Raw genomic sequence first — 18950 nt, 5'->3', positions numbered from 1 at the left:
TTTCTCCACTTTTGGTTAATTAAAACCGTTCCATAGGCATTACGGATGGGCGTTAACACACATTTTGAAAGCCCCTCCCTTCTGCACAAATAAACACCTCATACAGACCCTGTTCCGTCAAAATAAACAGAAAGTTAATCCCTCTTCCCAAAAAAAGGTGAACAGAAAGTATTACCAACATTCCTGAGCGTACCCCACCACCTGTGACGTAACTGGAAGCAATGCCTAGAAAACGCTGACGTAAAAAACAAAACGTCACTAGTCTCGCCGCAATAATTGTCATCACCGCTTACGAATCAAACAAACTTGAAGAAGAATAAAAAACAACAACAGGAAAGTGGTACTCAAGCAGAGAAACAGTGACAGCATTCTTGTCTGGGGATGCCAGGATACGGTTTTGGACATCATTATTTACAAGTATGTTTACGCCTAGTTGACTCACCCACCCCCCCCCCTACTCCCGCCCCCCCCCCCTCTCTCTGTCTGTTCTCCTCCGTCACCCGCTCCTCCCCCACCCCCCCCCCCACCCCTCCCCATCATTCCCGTGCTAGTCCGCAGCAAAAAAGAAAGAAAGAAAGAAAAAAAAAGTAGGTAGGTATTGTGACATGGGTTAACGTGCTGTGATGTTGGTGTTGCGTGTCCATGTCCGTGTTGGAGACGTCATTTTCCATCCTCCTCCCCTCACACCTCCACCCCCTCCCCTCCTCCCTGCGGCCCTTACACCCACCATTCCCCCCTCCTCCCCCCCCCCCCCCCCCCCCTCCTTTTTATTCTTCTTCTGGGATGGTCATCTCCCGTCAGCGTGTTGTACGTGTCCACGTGAGAGCTTAATTAAGACACTTGACAGCAAGTCAAGCGCTGGTTGTTTCTGTTCTCTTGTTGTTTTGTTGTTGTTTGTTTTCTGTTTGTTTGTTGTTTTTCCCCCATTACTGTCGTCGTGTTCACTCACTGTTAGGGGTCGTTTTTTGTTTTTGTTTTGTTTCCACATGTTAGCTCATGAATTCCCTGCCCTCCACACCAACCGTCTGAAGGAATTTGGTTGTCAACATTTCTGCACGTGCTTATTTCTTGGACTTCTTACCATTAATCTTGTGTTGGGCAGTTTCATCCTTCTTACACATGAACTGGATAGTTTTGTACATGATATATATATATATATATATGTGTGTGTGTGTGTGTGTGTGTGTGTATCTTTTATCTTCACAAATTCGATATTGTCAGAGGATTGTGTGTGTGTGTGTGTGTGTGTGTGTGTGTAAAACAGCCCCGTCCCTCCTTATTTTTTTCTGGCGTTCAGTTTCTCTCTGGCTTTCTGTTTACACTGGCCTGAAAGGTACGAGGTTGTCAGCAGTTTCTGATGAAAAAGATAAACAGAGGGGTGCAGGACAAGGCAAGATGTGTGTCTCTCTTGTCAGTTAAGGACACGTTAACAGGACAGTTGAAGACAGAAAGCAGAGTATCTCTCTCTTGTCAGTTAAGGACACGTTAACAGGACAGTTGAAGACAGAAAGCAGGGTGTCTCTCTTGTCAGTTAAGGACACGTTAACAGGACAGTTGAAGACAGAAAGCAGGGTGTCTCTCTTGTCAGTTAAGGACACGTTAACAGGACAGTTGAAGACAGAAAGCAGGGTGTCTCTCCTGTCAGTTAAGGACACGCTAACAGGACAGGACAGTTGAAGACAGGAGGCAAGGTGTCTCTTGTCAGTTAAGGACACGCTAACAGGACAGGACAGTTGAAGACAGGAGGCAAGGTGTCTCTTGTCAGTTAAGGACACGTTAACAGGACAGTTGAAGACAGGAGGCAAGGTGTCTCTCTCTTGTCAGTTAAGGACACGTTAACAGGACAGGACAATTGAAGACAGGAAGCAAGGTGTCTCTCTCTTGTCAGTTAAGGACATGCTAACAGGACAGGACAATTGAAGACAGGAGGCAAGGTGTCTCTTGTCAGTTAAGGACACGTTAACAGGACAGGACAATTGAAGACAGGAGGCAAGTTGTCTCTTGTCAGTTAAGGACACGCTAACAGGACAGGACAATTGAAGACAGGAGGCAAGTTGTCTCTTGTCAGTTAAGGACACGTTAACAGGACAGTTGAAGACAGGAAGCAAGGTGTCTCTCTCTTGTCAGTTAAGGACATGCTAACAGGACAGGACAATTGAAGACAGGAGGCAAGGTGTCTCTTGTCAGTTAAGGACACGTTAACAGGACAGTTGAAGACAGGAAGCAAGGTGTCTCTCTCTTGTCAGTTAAGGACACGTTAACAGGACAGTTGAAGACAGGAAGCAAGGTGTCTCTCTCTTGTCAGTTAAGGACACGTTAACAGGACAGTTGAAGACAGGAAGCAAGGTGTCTCTCTCTTGTCAGTTAAGGACGCGTTAACAGGACAGTTGAAAACAATAAGCAAGGTGTCTCTCTCTTGTCAGTTAAGGACACGTTAACAGGACAGGACAGTTGAAAACTGGAGGCAAGGTGTCTCTTGTCAGTTAAGGACATGTTAACAGGACAGGACAATTGAAGACAGGAAGCAAGGTGTCTCTTGTCAGTTAAGGACATGCTAACAGGACAGGACAGTTGAAGACAGGAAGCAAGGTGACGAGGTCAACTGCTCGCCCAGGTGTGTGACATGGACAGTCTATGATATCCAACATATAAAAGCGCTCTGTTCGTAAAGCCAGCCCGGTGCTTGGTAAATCATTCTGTACCTTGAAACTCAGAGATGTGGAAACTTACTGCGTCACGCTGTCATCAGTTTGTCAATTATTCTGCACCACGACACTTGAGAAATGAAAACCGTTTGGATAACTTTGTCACCAATGTGAATTATGCCGCACCACGACACTTGAGAAATGAAAACTGTTTGAATAACTTTGTCACCAGTGCGTCAATTATTCTGCACCACGACACTTGAGAAATGGATGTCATTTGAATAACTTTGTCACCAGTGTGTCAATAATTCTGCACAGTGACACTTAGAAGTAGATACTTACTGTATGACGCTGTCACCAGCCAATCGTACACGAACCCACTACATGTCTTGTGAATGTGTGTATGTGGCAGCATTTACTGGGAAGACAACCCACTCGCAGATCCAGAGAGGGAGGAGGGGGGTTGGGTGGTGGTGGTGGTGGGGGGGGGGGGGTGTTTCTCAAGGAGGCGTCACTGCGTTTTCGGACAAATCCATATACGCTACACCACATCTGCTAGGCAGATGCCTGACAGCAACATAACCCAACGGACTTTCTAGCCAGGCCGTGAATGCATGCATAATATATTTGTGTACCTATACGAGTGTTGTTGTTTTTTTCTCTACAGAATTTTGTCAGAGGAAAACACTCTGGTTGCCATGGGTTCATTTTCAGTGCGCCAAGTGCGTGCTGCACACGGGACCTCCGTTTATCGTCTGATCCCAGTGACGAGACGCTCTGCATGATTTTCCAGTCAAACGTGGGAGATAGGGATAGAGCTGGATTCGAACCCAGACCCTTACAGACTCTGTACTGACAGATGAGCGACAACCTTCTGCCACCTTCCTCCTCTTTAGGGGGTGGGGGGCCGGGGGGGGGGGGGGGGGGGTGCAGACAAAACGTGGAGTGATGGCCTAGAGGTAACACGTCCGCCTAGGAAGCGAGAGAATCTGAGCGCGCTGGTTCGAATCACGGCTCAGCTGCCGATATCTTCTCCCCCTCCAAATAGACCTTGAGTGGTGGTCTGGACGCTAGTCATTCGGATGAGACGATAAACCGAGGTCCCGTGTGCAGCATGCACTTAGCGCACGTAAAAGAACCCACGGCAACAAAAGGGTTGTTCCTGGCAAAATTCTGTAGAAAAAACCCACTTCGATAGGAAAAACAAATAAAACTGCACGCAGGAAAAAATACAACAACAAAAAAGAAGAAGAAAAAAGAGAGAAAAAAAAGGGTGGCGCTGTAGTGTAGCGACGCGCTCTCCCTGGGGAGAGCAGCCCGAATTTCACACAGAGAAATCTGTTGTGATAAAAAGAAATACAAAAAAAAAGAAAGAAAAAAGTACCTATTGCACATCACTCGCAGACCCATTCCACACACATGCCATGGTCTTGTTTCTGAAGGGATAAACTGACACCTCCAACAAGGCGTTAAGTCAGCCGTCACGCCTGATTTATGTCCGTGTAACACGTCAGCACCTCATGCTGAAGTCTAAACTGGGAACCACGGAGAGTATGGATATAAATCACCCTTTCTTGGCGTCTGATGTATGTGTATCTGTGGACGCTATGATATGAGAGGGAGAGAGAGGGACAGAGACAGAGAGAGGGGGCGGGGGTGTCTGTGAAGGGGGTGCGGTGGATGGGTGTGTGCTGTCTCTGTGTGTATGGCTGTGTTCGTTTGCGCGCGTATGGACGTGTGCGCATACGTGCATGTTGCATGAATACGTCATGAGTGATGACGGTGGAAAATGATGGTGAAAATTAAACGCACACTCACCACCCTTTGTAGATGAGATTTCCATGTCTATAACTGTGATGTTTGAGGTTTCTGTGAACAAAATCAGCTCCTTTCTAGACTTGTGCGCACACGTACCTCTGTGTGTGTGTGTGTGTGTGTGTGTGTGTGTGTGTGTTTGCATGCGCACTCATGTGCGTGCAAAGCATGCGTAACATGCATATTCATACACTCTTCAATACAACCCTGTTCATACTTTCCTAACCACGGCGGTCTGAATGGTCCCCAGAGGCCAACTAGCCCCCAAGGCTGCCGTGACATGAACCAGTGCCATCTTGCCTTCTGGTTCCAGTGTCATGGTCAGTCACAAAAGACTTGTGTTAGCTGGAGAAGAAATTCCATTGGTAACGGAACAGCCATTGATCACACAGGTCTCAGCTTGGTGATCCACCTGTAAGCCCCCGTCAGTGTATGATACCAGCCATGTGTTGCGCTATACATACCGATGTCCAAATGACGTGACTTGTCATGATCATTTACATACAATACGGTGTGCTCATGAATGCCAGCGCTTGAAAAGGTAACAGGGGTGTGTGTGTGTGTGTGTGTGTGTGTGTGTGTGCGTGTGTTTGTGGGTGTGGGTGTGTGTGAGCGTGCGTGTGTGAGTGCGTATGTGCCTCTGTGTGTGTGTGTGCGCGCGCGCGCGCGTGTGTGTGTGTGTGTGTTTAATGTATGAACTGAGCACAGCACATTCCTCAGTGGTCCGTGTTTAATAATGATAATAATAATAATAATGGATACTTATATAGCACACTGTCCAGAAATCTGTTCTAGGTGCTTTACAAAAACGCTTTCGTTAACATAAAACATTACATCAATGTTACATACACACGCCAAAATGTGACTACACACACACACCACACACACACACACACACACACACTGCATACATACATTTTAACATACATGTGTATCTAACAGCTACCCTAACACATACGCACACACAGGCAGGCACAAACTTACATAAACACACGCACACACTATACACATTCATATACATGCATGTACATATTCATATGTATACACACATAGTCACGCACAGTTGACGCAAAGGAAGTGTTTTACGGTGAAGGGGTCCATATACCGTTTTGGGTTCACATGACATTGAAAGGGGTCTGATACACTCCCCTCTCTCCCTTTAACCTCTCTTCCAAGACACATCAGCGGAAGAACCCCCCCCCCCCCTCCCTCCACCTCCCAACCTCCCCTCCACCCCACCCCCCTCCCAATCCCTCCCGATCCCCTCAGTCCCTCACAACACAAGGGAGGTGATAGACAAGGGGAGAGAACAAAGAGAACAAAGGGAGACAAGTAGGCATCATCCTTGAGAGAGAGAGAGAGAGAGAGAGATGTATATATATATATGTATAGCCAACTGGCGGGCACTGCATCTTTCACACCAGTTAGCCAGCCTGTCACACGTGTCACACACACGCGCACACACACACACACACACACAAACACACGCACGCACGCACGCACACAAACACACACACATACACACACACAGAGCCTCTTTGTGCTGTCCTGACCTGTTCATATCCTCTCCGGATAACCTACGTGACAACTCCCCCCACCCCACTCCCCCCCCCAGGCACACACACACCTGTCCCCCTCCCCCCCTTCACCCAGCCCCCCATCCCTCTTGTGTTCATGTTGTCACTGGAAGGATTGGTCGTGTTTTGATTGACCCACTTGGGCTTTGGAAGCCTGATGATGACAAAAGAGGCTTTATATAGATACTGATATGTAAGTATGTATGTATGTATATACAAGAGGACAAAAAAAAAAAAAAAAAAAAAAAAAAAGACATAAAACATTGATTGTGTTCAGCATTTCAGTTTAAACGAAGTCGGGATGATTTGAAGAATGATATAGCCGTAAATCAAAGAGAAAGCTTTAGTTCCAGATTTGGGATCAAGTACCTCCAAACGTGTTTGGATTGGTACGGACGCATATGGGTGTGTCATCTGGGGGAAAACTGTAGGTGAAGGTCAATTGTTCGTATTGTTTGTTTGTTTCGTTTTTATTTACAGTGTCTGCTTTCTGGTTTTTTTCTGTGGCAGCATTTTTCCGATGCAGTTTACATGTTAAAAATCACTATACGTAAAAAATAATTCTTTCACTGACTTCCAGTTGTCAGTCCGTCTGAAGACTGAACTGGTGATGATGGTTTCCACTGATGTGATGGCACCAACTTCTGTTCGGTGTCCAGCTGTGTGTTGGCTTGTACAGGTTGAAGATCACACAGCCTCTTTCGCCCATCGCAAGGGCGGTGAGTTCCTGTCCACTGTGTCAAGGGTGGTGAGTTCCTGTCCATTGTGTCAAGGTCAAGGGCGGTGAGTTCCTGTCCACTGTGTCAAGGGTGGTGAGTTCCTGTCCATTGTGTCAAGGTCAAGGGCGGTGAGTTCCTGTCCACTGTGTCAAGGTCAAGGGCGGTGAGTTCCTGTCCACTGTGTCAAGGTCAAGGGCGGTGAGTTCCTGTCCACTGTGTCAAGGGTGGTGAGTTCCTGTCCATTGTGTCAAGGTCAAGGGCGGTGAGTTCCTGTCCACTGTGTCAAGGTCAAGGGCGGTGAGTTCCTTTCCACTGTGTCAAGGTCAAGGGCGGTGAGTTCCTATCCACTGTGTCAAGGGCGGTGAGTTCCTGTCCACTGTGTCAAGGGCGGTGAGTTCCTGTCCACTGTGTCAAGGGCGGTGAGTTCCTGTCCACTGTGTCAAGGGCGGTGAGTTCCTGTCCACTGTGTCAAGGGCGGTGAGTTCCTATCCACTGTGTCAAGGGCGGTGAGTTCCTGTCCACTGTGTCAAGGGCGGTGAGTTCCTGTCCACTGTGTCAAGGTCAAGGGCGGTGAGTTCCTGTCCACTGTGTCAAGGTCAAGGGCGGTGAGTTCCTGTCCACTGTGTCAAGGGCTGGACATAGGAAGACATATGAAGGCAGGGACCAGTCCTCTCCTTCCGTCGTTTTAACCTTCCCCAACCCAAGTCAGGTAACCACTCACAGGTAACCACTCACACCTGGGTGCAGTGAGGACAATCGGAGTACAGTGCCTTTCCCAAGGGACACAACACCATGCCGAAACGGGGCCTCGAACCCTGATCACTGGTCAACACTGGACCACAAGTCCAACGCTTGGCCGTTTCCGTCACGGCGCCAAAAGTTCTGTTCACGATCTGTCCATAGAGTTTGGCTGTGTAGAACATTGCTGGAGTCGTTTTCACATTGAGGTGACCGTGCTGACAGACCAGCAAGGACACATTTTAACCCATCAACACCCAGGTCAGTCCATCAGTGTGGAAATATAGCAACCCACCATCCCTGAAACCATTTCCGTGACGGTGAGGCAAGGTGGGTGTGATGACACAAAGGTTTAAAACAACAACTGCAGCCAAACAGAATTCAAACGCATTCAAGGGAGACCACAGACTCGCTTAGTGTCAGCTGAACGCGCTCTTTAAAATTCATGATGTGGACAAAAATATACCAGCCCCCAAAAGCTAAAAGCTGTAAGCTTTGGGAACTGATCTTCGCCACCCTCACCCCCACCCCTCACCCCCCCTACAAACACTGACCCTACAGGGCATTAGCAGGGACCCAACAGCCGAGTGGTTAAAGCCTCGGACTTTCACTGAGTCTCAGGGACCTGGGTTCGATCCTAGTATCGGCACCTGGTGGTGTAAGGGAGATTTTTTCCTTTCTCCTAGATGTGGAGACCTGCGAGTGTCTGAACCTCCTTCGTGTGTACACGCACGCAGAACATTAATTTCGTACGTTAAAGATCCTGTGCTCCATGCCAGCGTTTGGTGGGTTATAGAAACACTGAAATATTCAGCATGCACACACACACACACAGCAGAGGAGTAAAAAGTTATACACGTGAAACCTCACTGGTACATTGAATACCAGGGACCGCGGAAGTTACAACCCAGGGTGGCACAGAGAAAGAGAGAGAGAGAGAGAGAGAGAGAGAGAGAGAGAGAGAAGAAGAAGAAGAACTGTGCACTCCACAGGTGCAAAACTTACAAAAGATAACGAGGTGAAGGGCCTCTCTCTCTCTGTCTCTCTCTCTGTCTGTCTCTCTCTGTGTCTCTCTCTCCATCCCCCACCCCATTCTTCCACACCCTCCGATCTCTACACGCCCACCTATCCTTTGCCTGCCTCTCCTCTCTCCCCCCTCCTCCCCTCCCCACCACTACCACCCCCACCAACGTTCCATTTATTCCCCAATCCCTTTCTCAGCCCCCACCCTCGCCCCGGGCCCGGCCCCTTACGCTCCAAATCCCTCGTCCCCCCCCCCCTTTCCCCCTCCCACCCCCCTCCCCCTTTCTTTTCCCGATGGGAGCGGTGTTGAATATTCATTTGTGTGGATAGGGAGGGAAGTGGGGCGGATGAGAGCTGGGGTGGTGGGGGTGGTGAGAGAGACAGGTGAGTGACATGATGAACGGGCCATCTGTCACTGTGCTGCTGCTGATGCTGCCTGCCTGTCAGCCTGCCCATCAGTCCGTCTCCCTGTCTCTGTCTGTCTGTCTGTCTGTCTGTCTGTGTCTCTGTCTGTCTCTGTCTCTGTATGTCTCTGTCTGTCTCTGTCTCTGTCTGTCTCTCTTTGCCCATCTGTCTCTGTCTCTATCTGTCTCTCTTTGCCTGTCTGTCTCCATGTCTTTGTCTGTCTATCTTTGCCTGTCTGTCTCTGTCTGTCTCTCTTTGCCCGTCTGTCTCTCTTTGTCTCTGTCTCTGTCTGTCTCTCTTTGCCTGTCTGTCTCTCTTTGTCTCTGTCTCTGTCTGTCTCTCTTTGCCTGTCTGTCTCTCTTTGTCTCTGTCTCTGTCTCTGTCTGTCTCTCTTTGCCTGTCTGTCTCTGTGTCTCTGTCTGTCTCTCTTTGCATGTCTCTGTGTCTTTAAGGCAGAGGTTATGCAGAGAATGAAAGACCGATATTCTCAACAGTGGTTTACTGACTTGGACTCTCTGTCTCTGCCTCTCTCTCTTTTCTTTTAGGGAGATGTTTCTGATTTATAACACGACCTGATATTGCGTATACATGTCATTCTTAAATCAGCTCTTTAAAAAATCATCTTGTGTAAGATTTACCGGGTCGTTCGCTGTACCGACCAACCTTTTTCGCACCTCTCTCTTTTTTTTTAATGTAGCCTATTTCTTTCCTCTTCTTTTTTTTTTTCTTTTCCGTTCATTCTTTCTGTCTTTCCGCCTAACCCTCTTCTGAATCATCTCCTGTGTCATTGGTAACACACCTTTATTTCTCCTTTCTTCTTCGTCCTGACCCTCACTTCTCTCCCCACTCCCCCCCACCCCCACCCCCCTTTCACAACGTGTGAACCTGCATCCCCCACCCCCCTTTCACAACGTGTGAACCTGCATCCCCCACCCCCCTTTCACAACGTGTGAACCTGCACCCCCCACCCCCACCCCCCTTTCACAACGTGTGAACCTGCATCCTCCACCCCCCTTTCACAACGTGTGAACCTGCACCCCCCACCCCCCTTTCACAACGTGTGAACCTGCATCCCCCATCCCCCTTTCACAACGTGTGAACCTGCATCCCCCATCCCCCTTTCACAACGTGTGAACCTGCACCCCCCACCCCCCTTTCACAACGTGTGAACCTGCACCCCCCACCCCCCTTTCACAACGTGTGAACCTGCACCCCCCACCCCCCTTTCACAACGTGTGAACCTGCATCCCCCACCCCCCTTTCATTTTTGTTTGCCCCCCCCACCCCGCCCCCCCAACCCCGCCCTCCCACCTCCCATTTTTTCCAGTGAAGAATTGTTCAGTTCTTGCGCACACTTATTTATTTCCTGTCTTTTTTCATTTTGTGTTCCTTCCTTCCTTCTTTCATACCTTTTTTTCTTCCTTCATTCCTCCCTACCTTTTTCTTTTCCTTCCTTCCTTCTTTCTTACCTTTTTTTCCTTTCCTACCTATTTCCTTTCCTTCCTTCCTCCCTACATTCCTTCCTACCTCCCTCCCTCCCTCCCTCCTTCCCTTCCTCCCTCCCTCCCTCCTTCCCTTCCTCCCTTCCTTCCTTCCTTCTTTACTTTCTCCCCCCCCCTCTCAGTCTGTGTTCCTTTGTTCAGTCATCGTCTATGTATGTTCCTTCTTTTGAAAGTTTTCTGATGTCTTCGACTTTCACAGCGCGATCAGTTCTGCTACAGAATTAGCCATGAGTCCACAGAGAGAGAGAGAGAGAGAGAGAGAGGGAGAGAGAGAGAGAGAGAGTGCGGGAGAGAGAGAGGGGGGAGGGGAGAGGCAGAGACAGAGAAAGACAGACAGACAGAGATACAGACAGACAGAAACAGTTCAGTGTTGGTTCAGTGTGGTGGCCCCCAGAGCTGTTCGCGACACGACGCGACACGACACGACACGACACGACACGACACGGCAGGGTCCCTACCACAAGAAGAACACTGTTCTTTCTCCACTCACAGCACAGCACAGCACAGCACAGCACAGCACGACGTGTTACAAGGGATCTAATCATGTTTATGGCGCAGCCCACCATGTTTGATATACAGCATGGCATCTGAGCGCTGTACTGCGAAATTAGAGCAATCTTCAACACACACACACACACACACACACACACACACACACACACACACACACGACCCAAAAAAGAAGAAAAAAATCAGAAAAAGACCCAGTCTTCTATCGGCATTTAAAACATTCCATGGAGCAATTATTATATATAGTAGTAATGGTATAATGACAGTGATTATGATAAAGAAATAATCATGAACAACAACAATCCATAATAATAATGATAATAACAATAAGAAGAACAAGAAAAAAAGAGAGAACAAAATAGACGGAAAAGAAGAAAGAAAAAGAGCAAGAAGAACAAGAACAAGAAGGAGAACAAGAAGAAGAAATAAAATATAAAACAAAGTCCTGTCTCAATGAATCACTCGCGAGGAAGTTGAGCTTCATTTATCTCTGGTCATATTTCCGAACCCTCAAAAACTCTTAAAACGTCCCCCAAAATAGACCAACAGAATAGCGAGGGGGAAAAGTACAAAAAAGGTCAACAACTTCCTTTATACTTTCAGCAAAGTTTCGGTGTTCGGCCATGGTAGTAGTAGCAGTAGCAGCAGCAGCAGTAGTAGTAATAGTAGTAGTAATAGTAGTTGTTGTTGTAGTTGTAATAGTAGTGAAGAAGGTGGTGGTGGTGGTGGTGGTGGTGGTGTTCTTCGTCCTCTAAGTATTTGCTGACTTATGTTTTTCTTTCTTTTCTTTCTTTCATCCTTCCTTCCTTTCTTCTTCGTTCATCCTCTTCTTCTTTCATTCATTCTTTTTCTTCCTTCCTCCCTCCTTCTATTCGTCTTCTTCCTTCTCCTTCCCATGTTTGTTTCATCGTTATTTTTATCGTCATTTTCATCATCGTTACCAGTATCGACATCAGTCAATATTCGCAACAGTACAGCAAGGAATGTTTTTTTTAAAATTTTATAATCTAGTGGCTGTGTGTCAATGTCTGTGAAGAGTGAAAGAAGGTAGGGAGAAAGGGGGGGAGAGACGGAAGGAGAGAGAAAGAGAGGGGTGTGGGGGGGGGGGAGGGGGAAGAAAGAGAGGGGGGGAGAAGAGAGAGAGGGGGGGGGGGAGAAGAGAGAGAGTGAGACAGAGAAATTGAGAGTGAATGCGAGAGACAGACAGATAAACAGACAGACAGACAGAGACACAGACAAATTGAGGGCGAGCCAGTGATCGAGAGAGAGAGATTCCAGATGGTTTATTGTTCATAAGTCATCAGGTCCAGATTGCAGATGGTTTAATGTTCATAAGTCATCAGGTCCAGATTCCAGATGGTTTAATGTTCATAAGTCATCAGGTCCAGATTCCAGATGGTTTAATGTTCATCAGTCATCAGGTCCAGATTCCAGATGGTTTAATGTTCATAAGTCATCAGGTCCAGATTGCAGATGGTTTATTGTTCATAAGTCATCAGGTCCAGATTCCAGATGGTTTAATGTTCATAAGTCATCAGGTCCAGATTGAAGATGGTTTATTGTTCATAAGTCATCAGGTCCAGATTCCAGATGGTTTAATGTTCATAAGTCATCAGGTCTAGATTCCAGATGGTTTAATGTTCATAAGTCATCAGGTCCAGATTGCAGATGGTTTAATGTTCATCAGTCATCAGGCTCCTAACATTGTCCACAATAACAGACAGTATTCTAGTACATTACAATTTTGCTTGGACTCTGAATTACACAGTCCTACAATTTACTTAGCTGACATGTGGGTAAGTCACACACACACTCTCTCTCTCTCACACACACACACACACACACACACACACACACACACACTCTCTCTCTCTCTCTCTCTCTCTCTCTCTCTCTCTCACACACACACACACACACGCACACGCGTGTGCGATGCAGAGAGAGAGAGGGGGGTGAGAGAGAGAGCAAGAGGGAGAGACAGACAGACAGAGCGAGAGAGAGAGAAAGAACGCAAGAACTTTAATGTTAGGTCATCGACCTAAAAACATTTTGGGTGCATGTGTTGCATACACATCCTAATTAGAATAAAACAGGAATAACAAAACAATCCACTAAATATATCATATGGAAGAGAGACAGGCTGACAGAGAGGGAGAGTGACAGAGATACAGGGAAAGAAATACGCTGATGAACAGAGAAGAAGAAAGAGAAAGAGGAAACTAAGGCAGTGAATGAAAACGACTTGCTGCAGGACCGTATAGTGACCGATGACCTGCTCAACGCAATGACCGATGACCTGCTCAATGGCTGTCATTGTTGTCAGCAACATCCTACAGGTTTCCGCCTTCACTGAAAAAGCAGCAGTGTGCAAAGACACTCCCAGGGGGACTGAGGCGACAGGTTAGTGAGAGGGCGGGGTGGGCAGGGCGGAGGACATCATGTCATTGATGACTGTCAGGAACCTCAAGGGAGTTAACTAAGTCAGCACAGAGACAACGTTTGACCTTCACCTGACCTCAACCCCCTCGCCCCACCCCCCACAAACCCCCTCCTACCTCGTAAGCTTTTTCTAATCCATTCAACCCTTGAGAGTTTACTGTCTGGGCAGGTCTCTGTCACATTGATGTGGGAAAACGAAAAAAAAAAATACTGCAATAGATCGGTTTTTCCTCCATGTTGACATAAATAATAATAATAATAATAGTATTTATACCGCGCTGAATCTTGTGCAGAGACAAATCAAAGCGCTTTCGCACCAGTCATTCACACGCATGCATAACTCTAAAACTGTAGAAACTAAAGACAAGGAAGGGGCAGGCAAGGGAGGCTATTTTGGGAAGAGGTGGGTTTTAACTCTCTCCATACGAACGGCGAAAGAGACGACGTTAATTAACAGCGTTTCACCCCAATTACCATCATCAAAATATTGCAAGCGGAAGGCTCTTATACTGAAGAGGTGAATGTTGACAAAGAATACCACAATTCTGACGACGGAAGCTAAAGGTTGGGTCATTCAGACACCCACTGGACACCCGATGGGTCTGTGTAGAGGAGAAGAGAGGACTGGCCGTACTGAGTGAGTTAAGGCCAGACTTGAAAGAGCTGAGTGTGGAGACTTGACGAAGCGAAAGAGGAAGTTCATTCCAATTGCAAGGGACACAGCCAGAAATACCGAAGAAGTTTAGTTCAGTTTGTTTAGGGTTTGTGCATGTGAAGAAACTTGTGTACTTCATTTGAATGAAACACAATTTGACACCAGGGCATTGCTGGAGATGAGTTAAATGGAAAATGATCATCATATCATATCCTCTTCATATCTCCTGATAGTGTCCACAACGTGTCGTGTAATGACATATACAGTGCACACACCTGATAGTGTCCACATCGTGTCGTGTAATGACATATACAGTGCACACACCTGATAGTGTCCACATCGTGTCGTGTAATGACACATACAGTGCACACACCTGATAGTGTCCACATCGTGTCGTGTAATGACATATACAGTGCACACACCTGATAGTGTCCACATCGTGTCGTGTAATGACACATACAGTGCAGACACCTGATAGTGTCCACATCGTGTCGTGTAATGACACATACAGTGCACACACCTGATAGTGTCCACATCGTGTCGTATAATGACACATACAGTGCACACACCTGATAGTGTCCACATCGTGTCGTGTAATGACACATACAGTGCACACACCTGATAGTGTCCACATCGTGTCGTGTAATGACATATACAGTGCACACACCTGATAGTGTCCACATCGTGTCGTGTAATGACACATACAGTGCACACACCTGATAGTGTCCACATCGTGTCGTGTAATGACATATACAGTGCACACACCTGATAGTGTCCACATCGTGTCGTGTAATGACACATACAGTGCAGACACCTGATAGTGTCCACATCGTGTCGTGTAATGACACATACAGTGCACACACCTGATAGTGTCCACATCGTGTCGTGTAATGACACATACAGTGCAGACACCTGATAGTGTCCACATCGTGTCGTGTAATGACACATACAGTGCACACACCTGATAGTGTCCACATCGTGTCGTGTAATGACACATACAGTGCACACACCTGATAGTGTCCACATCGTGTCGTGTAATGACACATACAGTGCACACACCTGATAGTGTCCACATCGTGTCGTGTAATGACACATACAGTGCACACACCTGATAGTGTCCACATCGTGTCGTGTAATGACACATACAGTGCACACACCTGATAGTGTCCACATCGTGTCGTGTAATGACATATACAGTGCACACACCTGATAGTGTCCACATCGTGTCGTGTAATGACACATACAGTGCACACACCTGATAGTGTCCACATCGTGTCGTGTAATGACACATACAGTGCAGACACCTGATAGTGTCCACATCGTGTCGTGTAATGACATATACAGTGCACACACCTGATAGTGTCCACATCGTGTCGTGTAATGACACATACAGTGCACACACCTGATAGTGTCCACATCGTGTCGTGTAATGACACATACAGTGCACACACCTGATAGTGTCCACATCGTGTCGTGTAATGACATATACAGTGCACACACACAGGGACAGAGGTGGAACGGAAGACAGAAGTACACTTCACAATGAATAAAGAAACGGACGCACACACACACATACACGCACACACACACACACCACATCACACAGACACACACACACACCACATCACACACACATACACAAGCACGCACACGCGCACACATACATAGAAACACACACGCATGCACACACATACAAGTACACACACACACACGGACACATAGACAAACACACACACACACACACACACAAACACATATCCTCATACACACACACACACCACCACCACCACCACCACCGCCCACACACGCGCTCCCCTACCCCCTCACCCCCCCCCACACCCACTTGACCCCCCCCCCACCCCCTCTCTCTCTCACACCCACACACTGACCATGAAGTGACATGGCGACCAGCAGAGAGAGGAGGAGACAGGGCAGGTGAGCCATGACGCCTGCTGCCCCCCGGCAGGGCAGGGAGGTTGTGTGTTGGCCTGGCACCGGCATTCTGCAACAACAGCAACAACAACACAGCTCAACACACTGTCCTTGCGGCAAACAGCAAGCTTCTACTGTGGAAGTTTTTCCTCTTAGATCGGTTTTATTCCCCTTAAAAGGCGGGAACAGAAGGTACCCCCATCTTCGCAAAAAAACACAAAAAACAAAAACAACAACAACAACAAAACAAACAAACAAAAAACGCACCCAGAAAAAAAAAGAAGAGAAAATGAAATAAATAAAAGGAGAAAATAGCTCAGTCTTCATGTCAGTGTGTCCTCGCAGACAGACTCTCTCTCTCTCTCTGTCTCTCTGTTTCTCTCTCTGTCTGTCTGTCTCTCTCCCTCTCTCTTTCTCTCTTTCTCTTTCCCTCTCTCTCTCTCTCTCCCCCTCTCTCTCCGCCTCTCCCTCTGTCTCTCCCTCTCTCTCTCCCCCCCCTATCTCTCCCTCTCTCTCTGCCTCTCCGTCTCTGCCTCTCCCTCTCTCTCTCTCCCTCACGTGCATTCTCTCTCTTTTTTCTCTCTCTCCCCCCTCTCTCTCTTTATCCCTCTCTCTCGCTCTCTCTCATATACTCTCTCTCACATACTCTCTCTTTCCCCCTCTCTCTCGCTCTCTCTCACGTACTCTCACTCTCTCTCTTTCTCCCTCTCTCTCGCTCTCTCTCACGTACTCTCACTCTCTCTCTTTCTCCCTCTCTCTCGCTCTCTCTCATGTACTCTCTCTCTCTCTCTTTCTCCCTCTCTCTCGCTCTCTCACACACACACACATTATCTCTCTCTCTCTCTCTCTCTCTCTCTCTCTCTCTCTCTCACACACACACACACACACACACACATAATCTCTCTCTCTCACACATTCTTTCTCCCTCCCTCTCTCTCTCACGCTGTCCCTCTTCCTCAGACAGGCCGAAACAGAAAGCCACACCATCAAGCTTAACTTTGAGTAATGAGGTTTGAAATCATCTGTTTTGTCTGTCTGTCTGTCTCTCATTCAAAAGTAACGTTTGACTCTCTGTGTGTGTGTGTGTGTGTGTGTGTGTGTGTGTGTGCGTGTGTGCTGTGTGTTTGGGGGGGAGGGGGGGGGATGGGGGTGCAAGCATGTATCTGCATGTAAAATGAGAAAGAGAAAAAAACGTCATTCCATACATGGTGAGAGACAAACTGGACAAGAGAGACAGAGAGAGACGGGAGAGACAGGAGAGAGAGAGAGAGAGAGAGAGAGAGAGAGAGAGAGAGAATGTGTGAGAGAGAGAGAGAGAGACAGGGGGGGGGAGAGACACAATGGGTTGTGCAGTCTCTGCTGCCCTGCATCTATTTTCGGGCCCAATCTGCCCAGCAACAAAAAGCATGTAGTTCACATGATCATAAACGTCCCTCCCGAACAAAGCCCTTCTACATCTCTCTCTCTCTGTGCGTGTGTGTGTGTGTGTGTGTGTGTGTGTGTGTGTGAGAGAGAGAGAGAGAGAGAGAGAGGAGAGTGTGTGCAGTGTGTGTGTGTGTGTGTGTGTGTGTGTGTGTGTGTGAGAGAGAGAGAGAGAGAGACAGAGAGAGAGAGTGCAGTGTGTATGTGTGTGTGTGTGTGTGAGAGAGAGAGAGAGAGAGAGAGTGCAGTGTGTGTGTGTGTGTGTGTGTGTGAGAGAGAGAGAGAGAGAGAGAGTGCAGAGAGAGAGAGAGAGAGTGTGCTGTGTGTGTGTGTGTGTGTGCGCGCATGTCTGTGTACATGCGTGCGTTTGTGAGAGAGAGAGAGAGAGAAAGAGAGAGAGTGCAGTGTGTGTGTGTGCGTGCGTGCGTGCGTGCGCGCGCGTGTGTGTGTGTGTGTGTATTCTTTCTTTAATTTAACGTCTTTTCATTTTGAGTGATATTAGTGCGCTCGCGCGCGCACATGTGTGTGTGTGTGTGTGTGTGTGTGTGTGTGGTGAAAGGGACAGTGTTGGTGGAGACAGCGGAACTGACGATGACTTCACAGAACGTGCCGACGAAAGATCAAGAACTGTTCACGTGCTTGCCAGTCAGCTTTCATTAAAGAAATGGCCGAGCTAGTTAGTTCACTGAGGTGAAACGCCGACATCCATCCCGGGTGAACTTGCCGACGGTCATAGCCACCCCAGACAAGTGCATGGTGGGTGGGGGAAGGGGTTAGGGCAGGAGGGTGGGAGGGGGATTGTTTGTAGGTGATGTCAGTGACTACACTGACACCGTCAGAGCATTTTGCTGGCATCGATAGTGACCATGTCCATCTTTATGTGCTGTCTACCAAGTGAGTTCTTTAGACATCCTGTTCAGTCAAGGTTTGCTTTTCCTCATAACTTGTGCAAAATAGAAGTCTTTCGATGGAAGTTCCACCTGAAGTGGGGGTTTTGTTGGATTTTTGTTGTTGTTGTTATTATTCATTTTTCCCCCAATGAAAAAGGCTCTGAAAAGATAACCCTGCTTCACTCCACTACAAACGATGACTGTCAGAACCACAGTTGATGACCTCTCTCTCTCTTTCTCTCTATCCCCCCTCTCTCTCTCTTTCTCTCTATCCCCCCTCTCTCTCTCTTCTCTTTATCCCTCTCTCTCTCTCTTTCTCTCTATCCCCCTCTCTTTCTCTCTTTCTCTCTATCCCCCCCCCCTCTCAATATTAACTGCCAGCACCTCTTCCCTTGAGAAAGCACCTAATATTGAATAAGTGCGTACTTATGCATAAAATTATATTCGGTAAATGCCCTACTTATCTACACCAAACCATTGTCTGCTATGAAACTCGCAACCCTAACTCCCGAAATGCGACTCTTACTCTACCCAAGCCAAGAATAGAACTTTATAAATCGAGTTTGGCACATTCCGGCACGCACTGCTGGAACAATCTCCCCAAACACCTCAAAGAACCCTTCTCCACCACAACATTCAAAGAGAAACTTGGACAGTACATGTGTGCCGAAAGCCAGA

This window comes from Babylonia areolata, chromosome 19, assembly GCF_041734735.1.
Source record: "Babylonia areolata isolate BAREFJ2019XMU chromosome 19, ASM4173473v1, whole genome shotgun sequence".
NCBI classification, from domain to species: Eukaryota; Metazoa; Mollusca; class Gastropoda; order Neogastropoda; family Buccinidae; genus Babylonia; species Babylonia areolata.
This window is presented reverse-complemented; position numbering follows the sequence as displayed.